The 21,958-nt window shown below is 51.9% G+C and overlaps 1 long non-coding RNA gene across 1 annotated transcript; it reads left to right on the plus strand.

Annotated features, from left to right (window-relative positions):
- Positions 1 to 17,069: 17,069 nt before the first annotated feature.
- On the plus strand, positions 17,070 to 20,684 carry LOC135968430 (uncharacterized). Its single transcript, XR_010583224.1, has 2 exons — positions 17,070 to 17,347; positions 20,305 to 20,684. It is a non-coding gene; the product is annotated as an uncharacterized lncRNA (long non-coding RNA).
- Positions 20,685 to 21,958: the final 1,274 nt, after the last annotated feature.

Here is a 21,958-nt window from a genome sequence, read left to right on the forward strand (position 1 = left end):
GGGAGGCTGAGGCAGGAGAATGGCATGAACCCGGGAGGCGGAGCTTGCAGTGAGCTGAGATCCGGCCACTGCACTCCAGCCTGGGCAGCAGAGCGAGACTCCGTCTCAAAAAAAAAAAAAAAAAAAATTAGCCAGGTATGGTGGCATGTGTCTGTGGTCCCAACTACTGGGGAGGCTGAGGTGAGAGAATTGCTTGAACCCAGGAGGCAGAGGTTGCAGTAAGCTGAGATCACACCACTGTGCTCCAGCCTGGGTGACAGAGCGAGACTCCATCTCAGAAAAAAAAAAAAAAAAAGGCTGATGCGGTGGCTCATGCCTGTAATCCCAGCGCTTTGGGAGGCCGAGGCAGGTGGATCACCTGAGGTCAGGAATTCTAGACCAGCCTGGCCAACATGGTGAAATCCTGTCTCTACTAAAAATACAAAAATGAGCTGGGTGTGGTGGCAGGCGCCAGTAATCCCAGCTACTCAGGAAGCTGCTTGAACCCAGGAGGTGGAGGTTGCAGTAAGCCGAGATTGCACCACTGCACTCCAGCCTGGGCGACAGAGCAAGACTCCGCCTCAAAAGAAAAAATACAAATAAAATTAAAGAGAACAGCCAGTGGGAAGTGCCAGAAATGGGCACAGACTGGGTGTGTCTGGGGTGCAGTGAGGGGCCCCTATGGCTGAGGCGAAAGTCTAGGGATTATTGCACCCACTTTGCATGTGTGACCTTCCACAATTCTTCACAGCGACTCCTTCACAACAGTCTCATGATGTAGGTTTTTATAATTCTCCTCTCTTGACAGGTGGGGAAACTGAGGCTCAGGGTGGCTAATTGAGCTGTCAAAGGACACACAGCCAGAAAGCAATGGAGCTCCAATCTGAATCCAGGCAGCCTGACCCTACTGCCCAACCCCAAGGGAAACACAGTAGGGAGCCAATGACAGCAGGCTGGGAGGGCTGCCTGGAGGAGGTCGATGTCACCAGGACCTGGGGGAGGACCCTGAGGAGCAGGGAGGGAGGCAGCTGCCGCTGACCATGGCACAAAAACATGTTCCTGGGGCAGTTCTTGGAAGGCAGATTTCCAGGCGCCTGCCTGGATGTGGCCCTGCCTCCCGCTCCCCCAGGCCCCCTCTTCCTATAGGGAAGGCGGCAAGAGGCGCTTCATTAGCGCCTCTGAGGCCCCAGCAGCCCCGGGGGGATGAAAAGGGCCTAGGAGGGGAGCCGTCCTAATTTTGGCACACCTGGCAGGGGGCCCAGGGCCACTGAAAGGGATTCAGCTGGGGCCGGCTGGGCAGGCCCCGTCATTGTTCCCGCTAGATCCGCGGTCAGGGCTTCAAATGCAAAACCGGGCAGGGGATGGGTTGGGGGGGCGCCGGTGGCCTCTGCTCTTCCTTTAATAGACCAAAGGACTCTGGCGGCTTAGCTCTTTTTCCTAATTTAAAGATATTTTCAGGCGTTTGGGAGCTCCCCTACGGCGAAGCAGGAAGGCTGGGAAGTGGGGGGCCTTGAAACTCTCTTCATGGTTGCCCGCGGAGGATGGAGGAAAAGGCGGGGAGGAGGAGGGGGGCTGAGGTTGGTCTGGGGCCACGGATGGGGCGCTGGGCAGGTAGAGACCCGTGTTGAGTTCTCGGCTCTCCTCTGCCCCAGTTTCTCTCTCTCTGGAACCTCTGCCTGATTTCTGGAACCGTCCCCAGCAGGTAGGACGGATGCAGATGTGCCCAAACGGCAGGTTCTTGCAAAGGAGCTCTTTCGGGTCAACTCTGGAGGCCTTGACTTCGGAGGCAGATGGAGGAGGCTTGATCCCTCTCAGCATGGCAGCCGTGGTGCCAAGGCAGGAAGGAGGGTAGGGAGGCAAGCCAATGGGGTGCAGCCACCTCCATGCCAGAAAATGGGGGCTCCCTGGATCATCTCCTCGGCGGGAGGGTGCACGGGGACCAGGAAAGAGAACCAAGGGGCCCCGCTGGAGGGGCCTGGTGCCTAGGGACAGTTTAGGGGGTACTGTCTTCCCTTCTCTCCTGGCCACGCTGCCCTCTCGGCCTTTTTCTCCCCTTTTGCCCCACATCCCCGCCTACTCCCCTCCAGGCCCCAGCGCCCCCACTCCCAACCCCCCGGCCTGCTCTCCTGCCTCCCCCGTGCCACCTCTATGGGCTGCGTTTCTCTTCCCTCCTTCGAGTTCCCAGCCATCCCCTCTCTCCTCCTCCCCAGTCCGCCCTCCTCCCTCTGACTGGATCCCGCCTCCCCAACGCTCTCCCAGCCTCCCAGCCCCCTCCTCCCTCCCTCCCTCTCTCCCCTTCCTTCCTTCATCCCGGCCTCTCTTCCCACCTTCCCCAGCAGGAGAGAGGGGGCCGCGCTCCCCCCCCCAGCCCCTCCCCCTCCCTCCCTGGGGCCGCCGCCATCTTGCAGGATGCTGGGGAGGGAGCCGCGTGCAGGCAATGGAAACAATGCATCTTTTATGAAGCGATCCCCCCTCCCCGCCTGGAAACCTTGCATTAATGCGGCATTGATTTCCCTCGGAATAGAGGGGGCTCTCCCGCGCCCCTAACCCGAGGGGCGCAAGAAGGGAGGGGGCCAGGTTCGGGGGCGGGGAGGGAAAAGTGGAGGGTGGTGGAGTCATCGCCTCGGGCTCCCAGCTCTGCAGCCGGCGCCCTCCCCGCGCCCCGCCCGGAGACCCCCACCCCACCCCGCAGGTGGAACTAGCTGGGCTGGGGGCCCAGGTTTCCAGAGTGGGGGAGGGCGTTCCGGCGTGAGGCCCTCTAGTAACTTCTGGGCTGAGACCCAGCCACAGAGTCCCGGCCGATGGGACCCTCACTCGCCTGTTCTCAGCCCTGGCATTGGCCAGAAAGGGCGCAGGAGACCCTCGGCTGTCCCTGGGGCCCGCTTTCTGCGGCCAGGTCCTCTGGGACACGTGTCCTCCCCTCCCCCCTAGAACCCTCCGAGGTTCCCTATCTCCTCCAGGCCCTGTTTCCTTCCCCTCTTCTCTTCCATCTTGCCGCCTCACTCCCATCCTTACAGCTCCCGCCTCTCTCGTCCTCTCCTGGCTCCCCCCTTCCCCTTCCCTGCTGCCTGCCCCCTCCCGCCACACCCCCTTCCCTGCGTGCTAATGGCCCGGTGGCAGGCAGCTCCGTGGCTGTTTCCGGGGGAGGCGGGTTTGCAGCCAGGGGAGATGTTCGAGCGGTTCGGGGAGGGGGAGGAAGAAGAATTATACATACATAAATCTGGGATAATGACGGTGTTGCTAATGGGGCCGGCGGCGGCAGCTCCCGGCAGTTCTCCCCAACAAACACACACCCCATCACACACACTCAGGGACCAACCTGGCTTTCTGACTCGTCTGAGAGTCCGTGCGCCCCAATCATCTACTTGACTGGCCCTGAACCATCCCTGCTGCAGATCCGGGGTCCATGCTCATTTGTGACATCTCTGAAACGTCCCCCTCCAGCCCCCCAATTCAATTTGCGGCTTGCCACTTTGCTTGCTCTGTGGCCTAGGGGCGAGTAGTTACCCCAGCAGGACAGGTGGGTTCCCTTGGGTCTTATTACCCCGCCACCAGCCTGGACCCCCACTCCTCTAGTTTTTCTGAGGTCACACCACCCACAACATGACATCTTTTGCATAACTGGAGGAAGGTCAGACCGATTTTCTTACCCTTTCTCAATTTCATAGCTGTGTGACCTTAGGCAAATCACTTAACCTCTCTGAGATTCAGTTCTCTCTACTTGTAATTTGGGAATAATTACGTTCAAAGAATCTGAGGCTGAGGTGGGAGGATCGTTTGAGGCAAGGAGTTCGAGACCAGCCTGGGCAACATAGTGAAACTCCTGTCTCTGAAAAAAAAAAAAAAAACTTAAAAAAAAATTAGTCAAGTTAAGGGCCAGGCATGGTGGCTCACACCTGTAATCCCAGCACTTTGGGAGGCCAAGGCAGGTGGATCACTTGAGGTCAGGAGTTCAAGACCAGCCTGGCCAAATGGTGAAACCCTGTCTCTACTAAAAAAAAAAAAAAAAAAAAAAAGTATAAAAATTAGCTGGGTGTGGTGGTGCATGCCTGTAATCCCAGCTACTCAGGAGGCTGAGGCACGAGAATCACTTGAGCGGAGGTAGCGCCACTGCACTCCAGCCTGGGCAACAGAGCAAGACCATGTCTCTAAAAAAAAAAAAAAAAAAGAGGCTGGGCGCGGTGGCTCAAGCCTGTAATCCCAGCACTTTGGGAGGCCGAGACGGGCGGATCATGAGGTCAGGAGATCGAGACCATCCTGGCTAACACGGTGAAACCCCGTCTCTACCAAAAAAATACAAAAAATTAGCAGGGCAAGGCGGCGGGCGCCTGTAGTCCCAGCTACTCGGGAGGCTGAGGCAGGAGAGTGGCGTGAACCCGGGAGGCGGAGCTTGCGGTGAGCTGAGATCCGGCCACTGCACTCCAGCCTGGGCGACAGAGCGAGACTCCGTCTCAAAAAAAAAAAAAAAAAAAAAAGAGAAAGAACCTGAATTCATCCATTTCTTTCCACTTTTGTGCTTCCCAACTCCTTCTTCACTTGCCTGGATTTACTGAGGTTGCACTGACCACAGCCTCCTGACTTCTGCCCTGGCCTCCATCCGTCCTTACGCCCAGAGGTATATTTGAAAAGACAAGGATGTTCACGTTTTCCTTCTGTTGAGAACACTGGAATGCACCCCCATGGCTCTTAGATTAAGACCCAAATCCCTCACTCAGCCTCCTTGGGATTCCTCTCTCCATCACTTAGTCCACTGTAGCTACACTGAACCTTCGCACTGGCTGTTCCCACCTCCTGCAGCACCCTTCCCCCTAGATTTCACATGGCCAACCAGCTCTGCCTTCTTCTTCACACCTTGGCTCCATGTCACCACCCCCAGTCAATCTCCATCAACTCTCTGATGCCGCCTACTTATTTGTTTTCATGACTTATTCCCTACTGGAATAACCTCTCTCTCTCTTCCTCCCTTCCTTTCTTCCCTCTCTCGTTCCCTCCCTCCTTCCTTCCTTTCTTCCTTTTTTTTTTTTTTTTTTGACAGTCTGGCTCTGTAACCCAGGCTACATGCACGATCTCGGCTCACTACAACCTCTGCTTCCCGGATTCAAGCTATTCTCCTGCCTCAGCCTCCCGAGTAGATGGGATACAGGCACAGCTGTACACCCGGCGAATTTTTGTATTTTTAGTAGAGACGGGGTTTCACCATGTTGGCCAGGGTGGTCTTGAACTCCTGACCTCAGGTGATCTAGCTGCCTCAGCCTCTCAAAGTGCTGGGATTATAGGCGTGAGCCACCGAGCCAGGCTCTTTCTTTCTTTTTTGAGATGGAGTCTCACTCTGTCACCCAGGCTGGAGTGCAGTGGCGTGATCTTGGCTCACTGTAACCTACACCGTGTTCAAGTGATTCTCCTGCCTCAGCCTCCCGAGTAGCTGGGACAACAGGTGGGTGCCACCATTCCCAGCTAATCTTTGTATTTTTAATAGAGACAGGTTTTCACCATGTTGGCCAGGCCGGTCTTGAACTCCTGACCTCAAGTGATCCGTTTGTCTTGGCCTCCTGAAGTGCTGGGATTACAGGTGTGAGCCACTGCGTCTGGCCAAAATTTATTTATAAACCTTAACACTTATTCTCGGTGTGTCCCACAATACCTGGTACCTACTAGATTTTCAAATATGTGTTGAATGAGTGAATTAAATAAATAATGTTGTGACTATGTAAGGATATAATAGAGGTAACGTTCTTGGCAGGTCGCCAGCATTCAATAAACCAAGATGCTGGGCACAGTGGCTCATGCCTGTAATCCCAGCATGTTGGGAGGCAAAGGCAGGAGGATAGTTTGAACCAGGGGTTCAAGAGCAGCCTGGGCAACATAGTGAGACCCTGTCTCTACAAAAATTACCATAAAATTAGCTGGGTGTGATAGTGTATGCCTGTGGTGCCAGCTCCCAGCCTGGGAGGTTGAGCCTGCAGTGAGACAGGTTCATGAGATCCAGCCTGAGTTACTGAGCCTGTCCACACCCCCACAAAAGGTAAACTTATGTTCATCAAAAGACATTTGTACATTCTTGAACATTCTTGTACAAGAATGTTCATAACCTCTTTATTTACGATAACCATTCACTGCAAACAACTCAAATGTCCATTGGCAGTAAGCTAAATACATTGTGATACATCTCCACAATGGAATATCATACAACAAAGAAAAAGAATAGGAAAACAGCCTTGACAATATATTCTCACAGATACAATGTTGCATAAAAGCAAGACACCAAAGAGGACACACCATGTATTTCCACTTACACAAAGTTCAGGTGTAGGCAGAACTAATCCATGATGAAAACGTCAAATTGGAGGATATTGACTGAGAAAGAGCATTTGGGAATTTCCTGGAGGGACAAGTATGTTCTTCTGGTCTGCATGGTGGATACACAGGTATACACACGTGTAGAAATTCACCAAGCTGAAATTTATGATTTGTGCACTTTACCATATTCGTTAAAAAAGAAGAAAGCCAGGCATGGTGGCTTGTGCCTGTAATCCAAGCTACTGAGGAGGCTGAGATGGTAGGATCGCTTGAGTCCAGGAGCTCGAGACCAGCCTGTGTAATGTAGTGAGACCCTGTCTGCTTTAAAAAAAAAAAAAAAAAAAGGAGGAAGATCATGAGGTCAGATCGAGACCAACCTGGCTAACACGGTGAAACCCTGTCTCTACTGAAAAATACAAAAAATTAGCCAGGTGTGGTGGCGGGCGCCTGTAGTCCCAGCTACTCAGGAGGCTGAGGCAGGAGAATGGCGTGAACCTGGGAGGCGGAGCTTGCAGTGAGCTGAGATCGCGCCACTGTACTCCAGCCTCGGCGACAGAGTGAGACTGTCAAAAAAAAAAAAAAAAAAAGATTAGGGTGGGTTCAGTGGCTCACACCTGTAATCCCAGCACTTTGGGAGGCCAAGGCGAGCAGATCACTTTGAGACTTGCCTCGCCAGCCTGGGTAATTTAATGAGACCCTGTCTGCAAAAACATAAAAATTAAAAAAAAATAAAAAGATTAGGCTGGATGCAGTGGCTCACACCTGCAATCCCAGCACTTTGGGAGGCCAAGGTGAGCAGATCACTTCGAGACTTGCCTTGCCAACGTGGCGAAGCCCCGTCTCTCCTAAAAATATAAAAATTAGCCAGGTTAGGCCGGGCACGGTGGCTCATGCCTATTATCCCAGCACTTTGGGAGGCCAAGGTGGGCAGATGACAAGGTCAGGAGTTTGAGACCAGCCAATATGGTGAAACCCCATCTCTACTAAAAATACAAAAATTAGGCGTGGTGGCGGGTGCCCGTAGTCCCAGCTACTCGGGAGGCTGAGGCAGAAGAATTGCTTGAACCCGGGAGGCAGAGATTGCAGTGAGCTGAGATCACGCCATTGCACTCCAGCCTGGGCGACGGACCAAGACTCTGTCTCAAAAAGAGAAAAAAAAAAAAAAATTAGCCAGGCGTTGTGAAGGGTACCTATAATCGCAGCTCCTCAGGAGACTGAGGCAGGAGAATTGCTTGAACCTGGGAGATGAAGGTTGCAGTGAGCCGAGGTCACGCCACTCCACCACAGCCTCAGTGACAGAGCGAGACTCCATCTCAAAATAATAATAATAATAATAAAAAGAAATGATGCTGGATGCAGTGGCTCATGCCTGTAATCTCAACACTTTGGGAGGCCAAGGCAGGAGGATCACTTGAGCCAGGAGTTTGAGACCAGCCTGGGCAATGTAGCAGGACCTCATCTCTACAAAAACATATATATTTTAAAAATTAGCCAGGTGTGGTGGTGCACGTCTGTAGTCCCAGCTACTCGGGTGGCTGAGGCAGGAGGATCACCTCAGCTCAGGAATTTCAGGCTGCAGTGAGGCGTGATCACTCCACTAGACTCCAGCCTGGGCAATAGAGCAAGACCCTGCCTCAAAGTAAAAGAATAAAATATACAATAAAAATAAAACAGAGCAAAGAAAATGTCCCCTGGAGCCATGTGTGATCCATAAGCTTTGTGAATCCTGACACCTCCTCTCCTTCGAGGTCGTACAATTGTCTTCCAAAGTTGGAAAAAAATGTTTAAAGCTGCCCACATTCAGGAGGGAGGTCCCAGGGGTATGAGTGCCCTCCCCCATTTCCTGGGGATGACAAGGGTTTCCAGCCTCCCTTGTCCTTGGGAGACTGGGGTGTGGGCAGCTCGGTGTGAGGGCCAGTGGTTGATCTTGAAGTTTCTTTCCTACTCCCTCATCCCTTTCCTACCCAAGCTGTGGTCCCAGCTGACTCACGTATTAGAGGCTGCGAGTGAGTTCGGTTGCTATGGCAACAGGGCTGCGGAGATCCCCAGGAACCTGCTGGTCCGCCTCATTGCCTCACCGTATGGGGAGCTGCTTTTCCCCCTTAAAAATGAAACGGGAGTGGGACGGGGGAGGAACCCCCTTCTTCTGCTCTGGAAGGAAATGCTTTCCTTACCTGCTCTGTCCCAAACCCCGGTTTGGAGAGGAGGGTCTGGATGGGACCCGGACTGTGGAAATGGATGGAGGGAGGAGAACCCCTGCTCCCTGGTTTTAGCAGCCTTCCCAGGTCCCACAAAACACGAGGAACACGGTCTTTCTCCAGTTCCAACTTTTCTCATCTGTTCATTCATTTTTTCCACAGGAGGCATGAGGAGGTGAGAGATGGGAAGAATGCTGCCTGTCGTTTGGAGTCAGAAGGAAAAGAAGGTTGAGAGTCTGGCAGCTTTGCTCTAGTGGCTTCTTCCTGTTTCACTTTTTACAAAATTGAGATAATCGTTTCTACTTCGTAGCGATAGTATGAGGCGTAAAATGGATTAACACATGCAAAATGCTTAAAGCAACTTCTGGCATACGGTGATCTCTCAACCAATCGATAGTTATTATTAATAATAATTATTATTGATTGAGATGGAGTCTCACTCTGTTGCCCAGGCTGAAGTGCAGTGCGATCTTGACTCACTGCAGCCTCTGCCTCCTGGGCTCAAGCGATTCTCCTGCCTCAGCCTCCTGGGTAGCTGGGATTACAGGTGTGCACCACTACGCCCAGCTAATTTTTTTTTTTTTTTTTTTGAGACAGAGTCTCGCTCTGTCGCCCAGGCTGGAGTGCAGTGGCACGATCTCGGCTCACTGAAAGCTCCGCCTCCCAGGTTCACGCCATTCTCCTGCCTCAGCCTTCTGAGTAGCTGGGACTACAGGCGCCTGCCACTGTGCCCCACTAATTTTTGTATTTTTAGTAGAGTCGGGGTTTCCCCGTGGTCTGGATCTCCGGACCTCGTGATCCGCCCGCCTCGGCCTCCCAAAGTGCTGGGATTACAGGCGTGAGCCACTGCACCTGACATTATTATTATTATTATTATTATTATTATTATTATTGAGACAGAGTCTTGCTCCATCAACCAGGCTGGAATGCAGTGATGCCATTTTGGCTCACTGCAACCTCCACCTCCTGGGTTTGAGCCATTCTCCTGCCTCAGCCTCCTGAGTAGCTGGGATTACAGGTGTGCCCCACCACGTCAGCTAATTTTTGTATTTGTAGTAGACACAGGGTTTCACCATGTTGGCCAGGCTGGTCTCGAACTCCTGACCTTAGGTGATCCACTCGCCTTGGCCTCCCAAAATACTGGGATTACAGGCGTGAGCCACCACACCTGGCCTGATTATTATTTTATATGCCAGATCACATGTCAGTCACTTTTATGTGTAATATTATATGTAATCCTAGCCGGGCACTGTGGCTCACACCTGTAATCTCAGCACTTTGGGAGGCAGAGGTGGGAGGACCAAGTGAGGCCAGGAGTTCAAGACCAGCCTCAGCAACATAATGAGCCCTCATCTCTTCAAAAATTTAAAAATATGTTAGCTGGGCACAGTGGTCTGTGCCTGCAGTCCTAGTTACTTGGGAGACTGAGGTGGAAGGATCGCTTGAGCCCAGGAGTTTGAGACTATAGTAAGATATGATTGCACCACTGCACTCCAGCCTGGATAACAGAGGGAGACCCTGTTTCTTTCTTTCTTTCCTTTTTTTTTTTTTTTGAGACGGAGTTTTGCTCTTGTTGCCCAGGCTGGAGTGCAATGGAGTGATCTCGGCTCACCGCAACGTCTGCTTCCCGGGTTCAAGCGATTTTCCTGTCTCAGCCTCCTGAGTAGCTGAGATTACAGGTGCCCACCACCACACCCAGCTAATTTTTTGTATTTTTAGCAGAGATGAGGTTTCACCATGTCGGTCAGGCTGGTCTCAAACTCCTGACCTCAGGTGATCCACCCGCCTTAGCCTCCCAAAGTGCCGGGATTACAGGTGTGAGCCACCGCGCCAAGCAGGGAGACTCTGTGTCTAGAAGAAATAATTTACTGGGCTTGGTAAGCCAAAATGGGAGGATCACTTGAGCCTAGGAGTTCAAGTCCAGCCTGGGCAACATAGGGAGAACCCATCTCTTAAAAAAAAAAAAAAAAAAAGTAGAAGAAGAAGAAATAATTACATGTAACCCGAGCAGCAGTTTTGTGGGATTGCTATCATCATACCCATTTCACAGATTAGGTAACTGAGGTTTAAGTGCCCTGGAGATTAGGGCATTCTCTAGTCTCCCAGAAGCCCTAGACTCTTGAAAAACCCAAACGCTAAACTCAGCAGTAAAATGGGCGGTTGGCTCCCACCTGAGGGTTCACAGAGAGACTGCCTGTGCCTACCCTCAGCCCTTTCTTCCTGCATCCTGTGTATTAAGAGGGTTGCAGCTACCTCAGGGCCAGTGTCTCCACAAGTCATCACGATGGCTTCCTGATCATGGCTCTCTCTTTTGTTTTTTTTTTTTTTTGAGATGGAGTCTCACTTTGTTGCCCAGGCTGGACTGCAGTGGCACGATCTCGGCTCACTGCAAGCTCTGCCTCCTGGGTTCGCAGAGTTCTCCTGCCTCAGCCTCCCGAGTAGCTGGGACTACAGGTGCCTGCCACCACCCCCAGCTAATTTTTGTATTTTTAGTAGAGACTGAGTTTCACCATGTTGGCCAGGCTGCTCTCGAACTCCTGACCTCAGGTGAGCCGCCTGCCTTGGCTTCCCAGAGTGCTGGGATTACGGATGTGAGCCACCTCGCCTGGCTGATGGGCTGGTTTGTTTTTTTTGTTGTTTTTTGTTTTTTGTTTTTTTTTGAGACAGAGTCTTGCTCTGTCACCAGGCTGGAGTGCAGTGGCATGATCTCGGCTCACTGCAACCCCTGCCTCTCGGGTTCAAATGATTCTCCTGCCTCATCCTCCCGAGTAGCTGGGATTACAGGAGTTTGCCACCATGTCCGGCTAATTTTTGTATAGAGTTGGAGTTTCGCCATGTTGGCCAGGATGGTCTCGATTTCTTGACCTCATGATCTGCCCACTTTGGCCTCCCAAAGTGTTGAGATTATGGGTGTGAGCCACCACGCCCGTCCGACGGGCTGTTTTTGTGTTCTGAGTTGGGTAGGATAAGATAGTTCCCACTTGGCCTTCTATATCCACTTTTCATGTGCCTCTACTTGGTTCTGGTTCCTTGGACAGATCTGGGGTTCCCAGATCCTCTGCCTTCCAGCTGGGGTCAGACAACTGAGAGGAGATGGATGGCAGGAGGGGAGTGAATTCAGCTTCAAGCCTGTCCTGAGAACAGGTCAGACCCAGATCCATGGTTTCTGGGGATGGCAACAGCTGCCCAGTGTTCCACGGTGCTAGGGTTGTGATTCAAGCCTTTTAAATTTTTTATGTATTTAGTTAGTTATTGTTTGTTTGTTTGTTATTGAGACAGAGTCTCATGCTGCCACCCAGGCTGGAGTACAGCAGCACAATCATGGCTCACTGCAGCCTTGACCTCCTGGGCTCAGGTGATCCTCCCATCTCAGCCTCCCGAGTAGCCTCCCGAGTACAGGTGCACGTCACCACACCTGGCTAATTTTTTAAAATTTGTTTGTAGAGACGGGGTATTGCCATGTTGTCCAAGCTGGCCTTGAACTCCTGGACTCAGGGAGTGATCCACCCACCTCGGCCTCCCAAAGTGCTGAGATTACAGGCATAAGCCACGGTGCGGTGCGGTCCTTTGAAGCTTTTCTTGCAAATTCTCTTATCTTTATGACAGACCTCAGTCACCCACTGTGATTGCAGGATGCTTCCCATGGGGATCGTAACCAAAAAGCATTCTTCCCCAGGAGCTTTTCCTGATACCAAAAGCGTTAGATTTCGGGAACATTTAAAAATAACTTTTTCTTCTTTTTTGTTATTATAGGCAGGAAATACGCTATGTGTAAACCAAAAGACAATAAAGATCTCCACATTTCCAGCCCTGAGGAAAACCACTGCTGATCTTTAGGTGTCTATCCTTTTTGTCTTTCTTTCTTTTCTTTTCTTTTTTTTTTTTTTTTATGAGAGAGGGTCTCGCTCTCTGCCCAGGCTGGAGTGCAGTGGCATGATCTCCGCTCACCACAACCTCCACCTCCCAGGTTCAAGTGATTCTCCTGCCTCAGCCTCCCGAGTAGCTGGGATTACAGGCACCTGCCACCATGCCTGGCTAATTTTTGCATTTTTAGTAGAGACAGGGTTTCACCATGTTTGCCAGGCTAGTCTCGAACTCCTGACCTCGGGCGATCCACCTGCCTCAGCCTCCCAAAGTGCTGGAATTACATGAGCCACCATGCCCGCCCTTCTTTGTTTGTTTGTTTGTTTGTTTGTTTGTTTGAGACGGAGTCTCGCTGTGTCAACCAGGCTGGAGTGCAGTGGCTCGATCTCGGCTCACTGCAAGCTCCGCCTCCCGGGTTTACGCCATTCTCCTGCCTCAGCCTCCGAGTAGCTGGGACTCCAGGCACCCGCCACCACGCCCGGCTAGTTTTTTGTATTTTTAGTAGAGACAGGGTTTCACCATATTAGCCAGGATGGTCTCGATCTCCTGACCTCGTGATCCACCCACCTCAGCCTCCCAAAGAGCTGGGATTACAGGCCTGAGCCACCGCACCCGGCCGTTTTTTGTTTGTTTGTTTGTTTGTTTGTTTGTTTTGAGACGGAGTCTCCCTCTGTCGCCCAGGCTCGAGTGCAGTGGCGTGATCTTGGCTCACTGCAACTTCTGCCTCCTGGATTCACGCAATTCTCCTACCTCAGCCTCCCGAGTAGCTGGGACTATAGGCACCTGCCACCACGGCTAATTTTTGTATTTTTATTTTATTTTTAAATTTATTTTATTCTTTTTTTTTTTTTTTTTTTTTTTTGAGATGGAGTATCGCTGTGTCTCCCAGACTGGAGTGCAGTGGCGCGATCTCGGCTCGCTGCAAGCTCCGCCTCCCGGGTTTAGGCCATTCTCCTGCCTCAGCCTCCCAAGTAGCTGGGACTACAGGCGCCCGCCACCTCGCCTGGCTAGTTTTTTGTATTTTTCAGTAGAGACGGGGTTTCACTGGGTTAGCCAGGATGGTCTCGATCTCCTGACCTCGTGATCCGCCCGACTTGGCCTCCCAAAGTGCTGGGATTACAGGCTTGAGCCACCGCGCCCGGCCTTTTTTTTTTTTTTTTTTGAGACAGAGTCTTGCACTGTCGCCCAGGCCAGAGTGCAATGGTGCGATACCAGTTCATTGCAAGCTCCGCCTCCCGGGTTCATGCTATTTTCCGGCCTCAGTCTCCGGAGTAGCTGGGACTGCAGGCGCCTGCCACCACGCCTGGCTAATTTTTTTGTACTTTTAGTAGAGATAGGGTTTCATCATGTTAGCCAGGATGGTCTGGATCTCCTGACCTCGTGATCTGCCCGCCTCGGCCTCCCAAAGTGCTGGGATTACAGACGTGAGCCAACGCACCTGGCCCCCCCACCTTTTTTTTTGAGATGGGGGTCTCGCTCTCTTGCCCAGGCTGGCGTGCAGTGGTGTGATCTCAGCTCGCTGTAGCCTCTACCTGCCAGGTTCAAGGAATGCTCCTGCCTCAGCATCCTGAGTAGCTGAGACTACAAGGGCGTGCCACCACACCTAGCTATTTTTTGCATTTTTTGTCGAGATGGGGTTTCACCATGTTGGCCAGGCTGGTCTTGAACTCCTGACCTCAGGTGATCTGCCCGCCTCAGCCTCCCAAAGTGCTGGGATTACAAGCCTGAGCCGCCGCAGCCAGCCTCCCTCTTGTCTTTCTCAGGACAGGACTCTGGGATCAGACAGAGCCGGGCCTGAATGCCAGCCTGACCACGATATGCACTGTGAACTTGGGCAAGTGTCTCGACCTCTCTGAGCTTCAGTTTCCTCATTTATAAATGTGGTAAGCATAGTGTCAACTTTGTTGGATTGCTGGGTGTAAATGCCACTGTACTCCAGCCTAGGCAAGAGAGTGAGACCCTGTTGAAAAAAAAAATTTAAGGCCAGGTGCGGTGGCTCACGCCTGGAATCCCAGAACTTTGGGAGGCTGAGGCAGGCGGATCACCTGAGGTCAGGAGTTCAAGACCAGCCTGGCCAACATAACGAAACCCTGTCTCTACTAAAAGTACAAAAATTAGCTGGGCGTGGTGGCGTGTGCCTGTAATCCCAGCTACTTAAAAGACTGAGGCAGGAGAATTGCTTGAACCTAGGAGGCGGAGGTTGCAGTGAGCCGATTTTGCGCCATTGCACTCCAGCCTGGGCAAGAAGAGCGAGACTCCATCTCAAAAAAGAAAAAAAAAAACATAAATAAAAAATAAATGTGAGACCAGGTAGAGTGGTGCATGCCTGTAATCCCTGCACTTTGGGAGGCTGAGGTGGGAGGATGGCTTGATCCCAGGAGTCCAAGGCTGCAGTGAGCTATGATCATGCCACTGCACTCCAGCCTGGGCCACAGAATGATAGATACCTTATCTCTTAAAGAAAAAATAATCAAGTGAATGTTTCATTGAGTGCTTACTAAGTTCCATGCACAAAGGCTAAACACTTTGACAGACATTATTTTCTATAACAGTCACAAGAACCCATTTGAAAGAAAGGAGGGCTGGGCACGGTGGCTCACGCCTGTAATCCCAGCACTTTGGGAGGCTGAGGCAGGTGGATCACTTGAGGTCACTCGAAGTCAGGAGTTCCAGACCAGCCTGGTCAACATGGTGAAACCCTGTCTCTACCAAAAACACAAAAATTAGCTGGGACTGGTGGCTGGTGCCTGTAATCCCAGCTACTCGGGAGGCTGAGGCAGGAGAATCGCTTGAACCTGGGAGGTAGAGATTGCAGTGAGTGGAGATTGTGCCACTGCACTCTATCCTGGGCAACAGAGCAACACTGTCTCAAAAAAGAAAAATATAAATAAAAAAGAAAAAGAAAAAAAAAAGAAAAAGGAAGAAAGGGAGGGAGGGAGGGAGGGAGGGAGGGAGGGAAGGAAGGAAGGAAGGAAGGAAGGAAGGAAGGAAGGAAGGAAGGAAGGAAGGAAGGAAGGAAGGAAGGAAGGAAGGAAGGAAGGAAGGATGGATCAAGGCACTGCAAGTAAGTAGAGGAGGAGGCAGGATTTCACTCCATCCTTTGCCATGAGCACTGTCGGTATTTCCCCGTAAGTTGTGCCTTGCCTCCATTTGACATCACCAAGCTTGTTATTATTGTGTCTAAAGCACGAGGAAATTGGCTACAAGTAAGGGCCACAACCATCAGTTCAACTTGACCAGAATATAGTAACCACCCACCACATGCTAGACCTTATACTTGTTAAGGAAAAACAGCTCAGATCTCCCACTTTCCTGGAGCTTTTAAGACTCCTGGGTCACATCCTTTAGCTTATGCATAGACTTTTATTTTATTATTATTTATTTTTGAGACAGGGTCTCGCTCTGTTACCTAGGCTGGAACGCAGTGGTGTGATCTTGTCTCACTGCAGCCTCAACCTCCTGGGCTCAAGTGATTCTCCTGCCTCAGCCTCCCAAGTAGCTGGAACCACAGGCATGCGCCACCACGCCTGGCTACTTTTTGTATTTTTAGTAGAGATGGGGTTTCACCATGTTGCCCAGGCTGGTCTCAAATTCCTGACGACCTCAAGTGATCTGCCCACCTTGGCCTCCCAAAGTGCTGGGATTTCTTTACAGGTGTGAGCCACCGCACCTGGCCTGCGCAGACTTTAAATACGTGTTTCAGTTCTCAGTTTTTCTTTGCACTGGATGCTAAGCTGAGTTTCAGATAGTTAAAGGGTGTCAGAACAATGGCTGGGGGACAATAAGGTGCTGTTATTGGTGATGCCTTGTCTAGGAGGGGAGCAATTTTGGGAGTGGGAAGGGAACAAAAGAAACGGTAGTCCCTATGGATAAGGACTGAAGCACTGGTTCCCAAATGCCTGCACTTGAATCCCAGATTCATCATTTACTTGTGGTGTGACCTTGGACAAGCCCTCTCATCTTCCCGTGCCTCAGTTTCTCCATCTGTAAAGTAGACCTGGTCTTGGTAACCTGCTTCCTAGAATTGTGGTGTGAACTGAGGGAGCTATGGGTAGCTTTAGACAGTGACTGGTCCGCGGCAAGCGGTCAATCAATGAAGCCTCCATCACAACGATCCCTTGGGCTCCCTAGGGAGTAGCGTTTTGGAGGACCCAGATTCTGAACCCACAGAGTTGGCGTGGAAGAGGAAGAGGGAGCCTGGTTAGCCCCCGACTTACACCCCTAGAAGCCTTGGAGCCAAAGCAGTCGGACCCCAGCCCCAGCTTCAGAGGAGCTGCCTTGGGGGTGGGGCCGCCCCGGGCCTGGCCCAACCCCAGCAAGCTTGTTAATTACTTCTCAGGGTCACGGGTCTTAAGGAGCCCCTCCGAGGGGATCTTCGCCCAGCCCTCTGTTTATTGATCGCATCTAATCTCTCCGCAGGCGGGCGGGCCTCTAAATCCTCCTTAACTCTCCTTTCCTGCCCTTTCCGGGCAGGGAGGCCCCCGGGCTGGGTTTAGCTCGCAGCGAATGAGAGCTGGAAAACTGGAGCGCACTGGGAGACCTCTAGGGCCCCCCTAAAACGGAGAAGGGATGGTGGGTTTTCCCCCCCCAACAAGCATCTCGGGCCCCCCAACCCCTACCCACCTGTGGGCAAGGACACTGCCCTTTTCTGCCCCTCCGAATCCCCCATCTTGGAATACACCTTTTCCGACTCCAGAATCCGGGTAGACCGCCCCCACTTCCCCCTCGGCCAGCCGTGGCCTCTCTTGGTCGCCATCAGGGGAAGGAGGATTTGGGAGCTGGGAAGCCGCCCTGACTTGCTGTTCTCTCCTTAAAGAAACCAGCGCCGCTGGAGGGAGTGGAGCCCCTGGCCCCCGGCCTGGCTCGGCTCTCTGCCGGGGTGATTAGGAGGCGTCCTCCGAGGGCGCAGGGCTTTAACCCGAGTTGCCAGCGCTTTTCGGGCCCCGGGCGATGTCGGTTGTTCAGGGGGCTCTCTGGATGCCTGGCAGGCCTCTGTTCCCACCTTTGAAGTGAGCTCTGGTTGGATGGTGGGAGGAGGGAGGGGGAAGCGGGATGTTCTGCTGGGCCGGGTCTGGGAGGAATTCCGCGGGAAATGCGGGGGGTTAATGGGGGAAACAGAGGCAGTGTCAAAGAGATAGCCTGCTAACATTTTTAAAAATGCTTTGAAAATTTTTGTTTAAGTTTTTTGAAACCAGGCCTTGCTGTGTTGCCCCGGCTGGAGTGCAGTGGCGTGATCATAGCTCACTGCAGTCTCGAAGTCCTAGGCTCAGGTGAGCCTCCTACCTTGGCCTCCTGAGTAGCTGGGACACTACAGGTGCATGCCAGCACACTATGCTAAATTTTTTTTCTTTCTCGGTAGAGAAGGGGTCTCACTATGTTACCCAGGCTGTGGCAGGCTGGGCATGAGTGGCTCATACCTGTAATCTTAGCACTTTGGGAGGCTGAGGCAGGACTGCTTGAGCCCAGGGGTTTGAGACCAGCCTGAGCAACATAGCAAGACCCTGTCTCTAAAAAAAAAAAAAAAAAAAGCAGGTGTGGTGGCACACCTGTAGTCCCAGCTACTTGGGGAGCTGAGGTAGTAGGATCACTTGAGCCCAGGAGTTTGGAGTCTGCAGTGAGCTATGATCGTACCACTGCACTCCAGCCTGGGCAACAGAGTGAGACCATTTCTCAAACATAATCATAATAATAAATAAAATAAGAAAAACTTGGCCGGGCGCGGTGGCTCAAGCCTGTAATCCCAGCACTTTGGGAGGCCGAGACGGGCGGATCACGAGGTCAGGAGATCGAGACCATCCTGGCTAACCCGGTGAAACCCCGTCTCTAGTAAAAAAATACAAAAAAATAGCCGGGCGAGGTGGCGAGCGTCTGTAGTCCCAGCTACTCGGGAGGCTGAGGCAGGAGAATGGTGTAAACCCGGGAGGCGGAGCTTGCAGTGAGCCGAGATCTGGCCACTGCACTCCAGGCTGGGCGACAGAGCGAGACTCCATCTCAAAAAAAAAAAAAAACTTGAAAGACAGAGCAGCCTAGGTTCGAATCCTGCCTCCACCACCCAGAACTGGGAGATCCTGAGTGAGTGACTTTGCTTCTTGGAACTCTCTCCTCACCTCTCACCTGTCAGCTCCTCTGGGTCAGGAACTGAATGACTAAAAGGGCCTGGTTCAGAATCAGTGCTCCTCCTGGCCAAGAGAGAAAGAGGAAGGACAGGGGGTGGGTGGACAGCTGTAGTGACTGGGACTGGTGGGGTGGGGAGGTTGCCGGCTCCTACCTTCTAGAGCTATCAGGCTGTAGGCCAAAACTGACACGAATACCTGCTCTTGCCCAGCAGTTGTAGATGCCCAGGGGGTCTCTGGGTGGGGAAGCGGTGGGTGTCTATTGGCCCAGTGGTAAAGGGTCTAGGTAAAGAATCTGGGTCTTCAGTTTTTATTTCCCTAGGAATGTATGATGGAGCTCTATGACCAGACATGGATGTGATCAGAGTTCAGGACCAGGCACCAGTGTGCCTGAACTGTGCCTCAGTGGTTGCACTTTCCCTGTGCACACCTGGCGTACACCTGGCACACATCTGCCACATTCCTGGTGCACAGCTGGTGTACACCTGGCACACGCCTGCCACATTCCTGATGCATACCTGGTGTACACCTGGCACAAGCCTGCCACATTCCTGGTGCACACCTGGTGTACACCTGGCACACGCCTGCCACATTCCTGATGCACAGCTGGTGTACACCTGGCACACGCCTGCCACATTCCTGGTGCACACCTGGCGTACACCTGGCACACGCCTGCCACATTCCTGGTGCACACCTGGCACACACCTGCCACATTCCTGGTGCACACGTGGTGCACACCTGGCACACGCCTGCCACATTCCTGGTGCACACCTGGCACACGCCTGCCACATTCCTGGTGCACACCCGGTCTATGCCTGGCACACAGTTGGTGTACACATGGCACATATCTTTCAGGCTTTCCGCCACTGATCCATCTTGGTCTTGCTCACCCAGTGTCAGAGAGGCATGAGGTACCTGAGTGAGATCACCTTTCTTTTTTTTTTTTTTGAGACAGAATCTTGCTCTGTCACCCAGGCTGGAGTGCAGTGGCGCGATCTCAGCTCACCGCAAGCTCTGCCTCCCGGGTTCGCGCCATTCTCCTGCCTCAGCCTCCCGAGTAGCTGGGACTACAGGCACCCGCCACCACGCCCGGCTAATTTTTTTTTGTATTTTTAGTAGAGACAAGGTTTCACTGTGTTAGCCAGGATGATCTCCATCTCCTGACCTCCCTAGTAGCTGGGACTACAGGCGCCCGCCACCATGCCCGGCTAATTTTTTTATATTTGTATTTTTAGTAGAGACAAAAAAAATTGTATTTTTGTATTTGTATTTTCACCATGTTAGCCAGAATGGTCTCGATCTCCTGACCTCGTGATCTGCCCTCCTCGGCCTCCCGAAGTGCTGGGATTACAGGCGTGAGCCACCGCGCCCGGCCAGCCACCCCCATTTTTCTAAGATATGGTTTATTTTTTCTCTCTCGCTCCTCTTTTATCATTCCCCTGGTTCCCCACTTCCTACTCAGCCCTTTAGAAATACAAATATAGACTGGGCATGATGGCTCACTCCTGTAATCCCAGCACTTTGGGAGGCCAAGGTGGGAGGATTACCTGAGGTTGGGAGTTCAGGACCAGCCTGGCCAACTTGGTGAAACCCCGTCCCTACTAAAAAATACAAAAAATTAGCTGGGTGCAGTGGCGTGCGCCCGTAATTCCAGCCATTCGGGAGGCTGAGGCAGGAGAATCGCTTGAACCTGGGAAGCAGAGGTTGCAGTGAGCCGAGATCATGCCACTGCACCCCAGCCTGGGCAACAGAGCGAGGCTTTGTCTCAAAATAAACAACCCCCAAATATAACCTTTTACCCCTTCCTGCTCCACGCACCCCCAGCCCCTTGATTCACCAGACACTCCCTACAGGGCAAGTTCATCAAATTCCTCAAGAGTTGACAGTTGATTTACAGACCAAAGCATGCCTGCTGCAGAACTCTCACCCATCAGGAGGTTGCTTCAAGGGGTAACAGCCAAATCTACAAAACTCCCTCCACCAGGAGACTACCTCGAAAAACTCCCACCTGGGGAGATTTTGGCCTAGTCCTGTCCACAGAGGTGCCAGCAGCCACAGCTCAACCACCCTGTAGATAAAGCACCAGGGCTAACATGTGCCCCCACCCCACTTTTCCCCCTGCCTTTTAAAGTGCTGGCTTTCTCCTCCAAAATGGAAGCAGCATGTTTAAAGGTGGGACGCCTCTGCTTCTTCCCCTAAGCTAGTTTTGGAATAAATCACTTTCTTTAGACCAGACCTAGCTCTCGTTAATTGGACTTTGCAAGCTGGCAAGTGACTAACTCACATTTTCGTTACAGTAGCTGTACTTCCTGCCCACCTTGTGTTGGATGAGGTCATGTGACTAGCTCTAACCAATGAGCTGTGAGTGAAATTGACAGGCATTATTCCCAAACTACAGCATTTAATTGCCTGTGTGAGAGCCCCTCAAAGCTCTTATTTCCTTCCAGCATGACAGCAAGCAATGTTTCATAATGTTCCAGAATGTGGCTGTTCCATCAAAGACTATGAAGAGCAGAACCTCCTTGCAATGACCCAAAACAGACCTGAAGCCTGGGTGAGAAATAAACGTTGTAGTTTTAAGGTTCTTGGGCTAGTTTGTTTCTGCAGCATGATCTAGCCTATCCTAACCATTACAAATTACACCCCCCTTTTTAAAGGTGAAGAAACTGAGGCATAGACAGGTTAAATCACTGTTCTTGGTCACCCAGCTAGTAAGTGACAAAGTGATAGAGTCAAGGTTAGAATCCGGACAGTCTGAGTTTAGAATCTCTGCTCTTTCTTTCTCTTTATTTCTCTCTCTCTCTCTTTCTTTCTTTTCTTTTCTTTTTTTTCGAGACGGAGTTTCACTCTTGTTGCCCAAGCTGTAGTGTAATGGCGCCATCTCGGCTCACCACAACATCCGCCTCCCAGGTTCAAGCGATTTTGCTGCCTCAGCCTCCCGAGTAGCTGGGATTACAGGCATGAGCCACTATGACCGGCTCATTTTGTATTTTTTTTTTTTTGAGATGGAGTCTCGCTCTGTCACCCAGGCTGGAGTGCAGTGGCACGGTCTCGGCTTACTGCCAGCTCTGCCTCCCGGGTTCAGGCCATTCTTCTGCCTCAGCCTCCCGAGTAGCTGGGACTATAGGCGCCCCCACCATGCCCAGCTAATTTTTTGTACTTTTAATAAAGATGGCGTTTCTCCATGTTAGCCAGGGTGGTCTCGATCTCTTGACCTCGTGATCCGCCCGCCTTGGCCTCCCAAAGTGCTGGGATTACAGGCGTGAGCCACCGCGCCTGGCCTCATTTTGTATTTTTAGCAGAAATGGGGTTTTTCCATGTTGGTCAGGCTGGTCTCGAACTCTCGACCTCAGGTGATCCTCCTGCCTTGGCCTCCCAAAGTGCTGGGATTACAGACATGAGCCATCATGCCTGGCCTTTTTTTTTTTTTTTTTTTTTTGAGAAGGAGTCTTGCTCTGTCACCCAGGCTGGAGTGGAGTAGCACAATCTTGGCTCACTGCAACCTCT

Source organism: Macaca fascicularis, chromosome 19 (genome assembly GCF_037993035.2).
Source record: "Macaca fascicularis isolate 582-1 chromosome 19, T2T-MFA8v1.1".
In the NCBI taxonomy this organism is placed as follows: domain Eukaryota; kingdom Metazoa; phylum Chordata; class Mammalia; order Primates; family Cercopithecidae; genus Macaca; species Macaca fascicularis.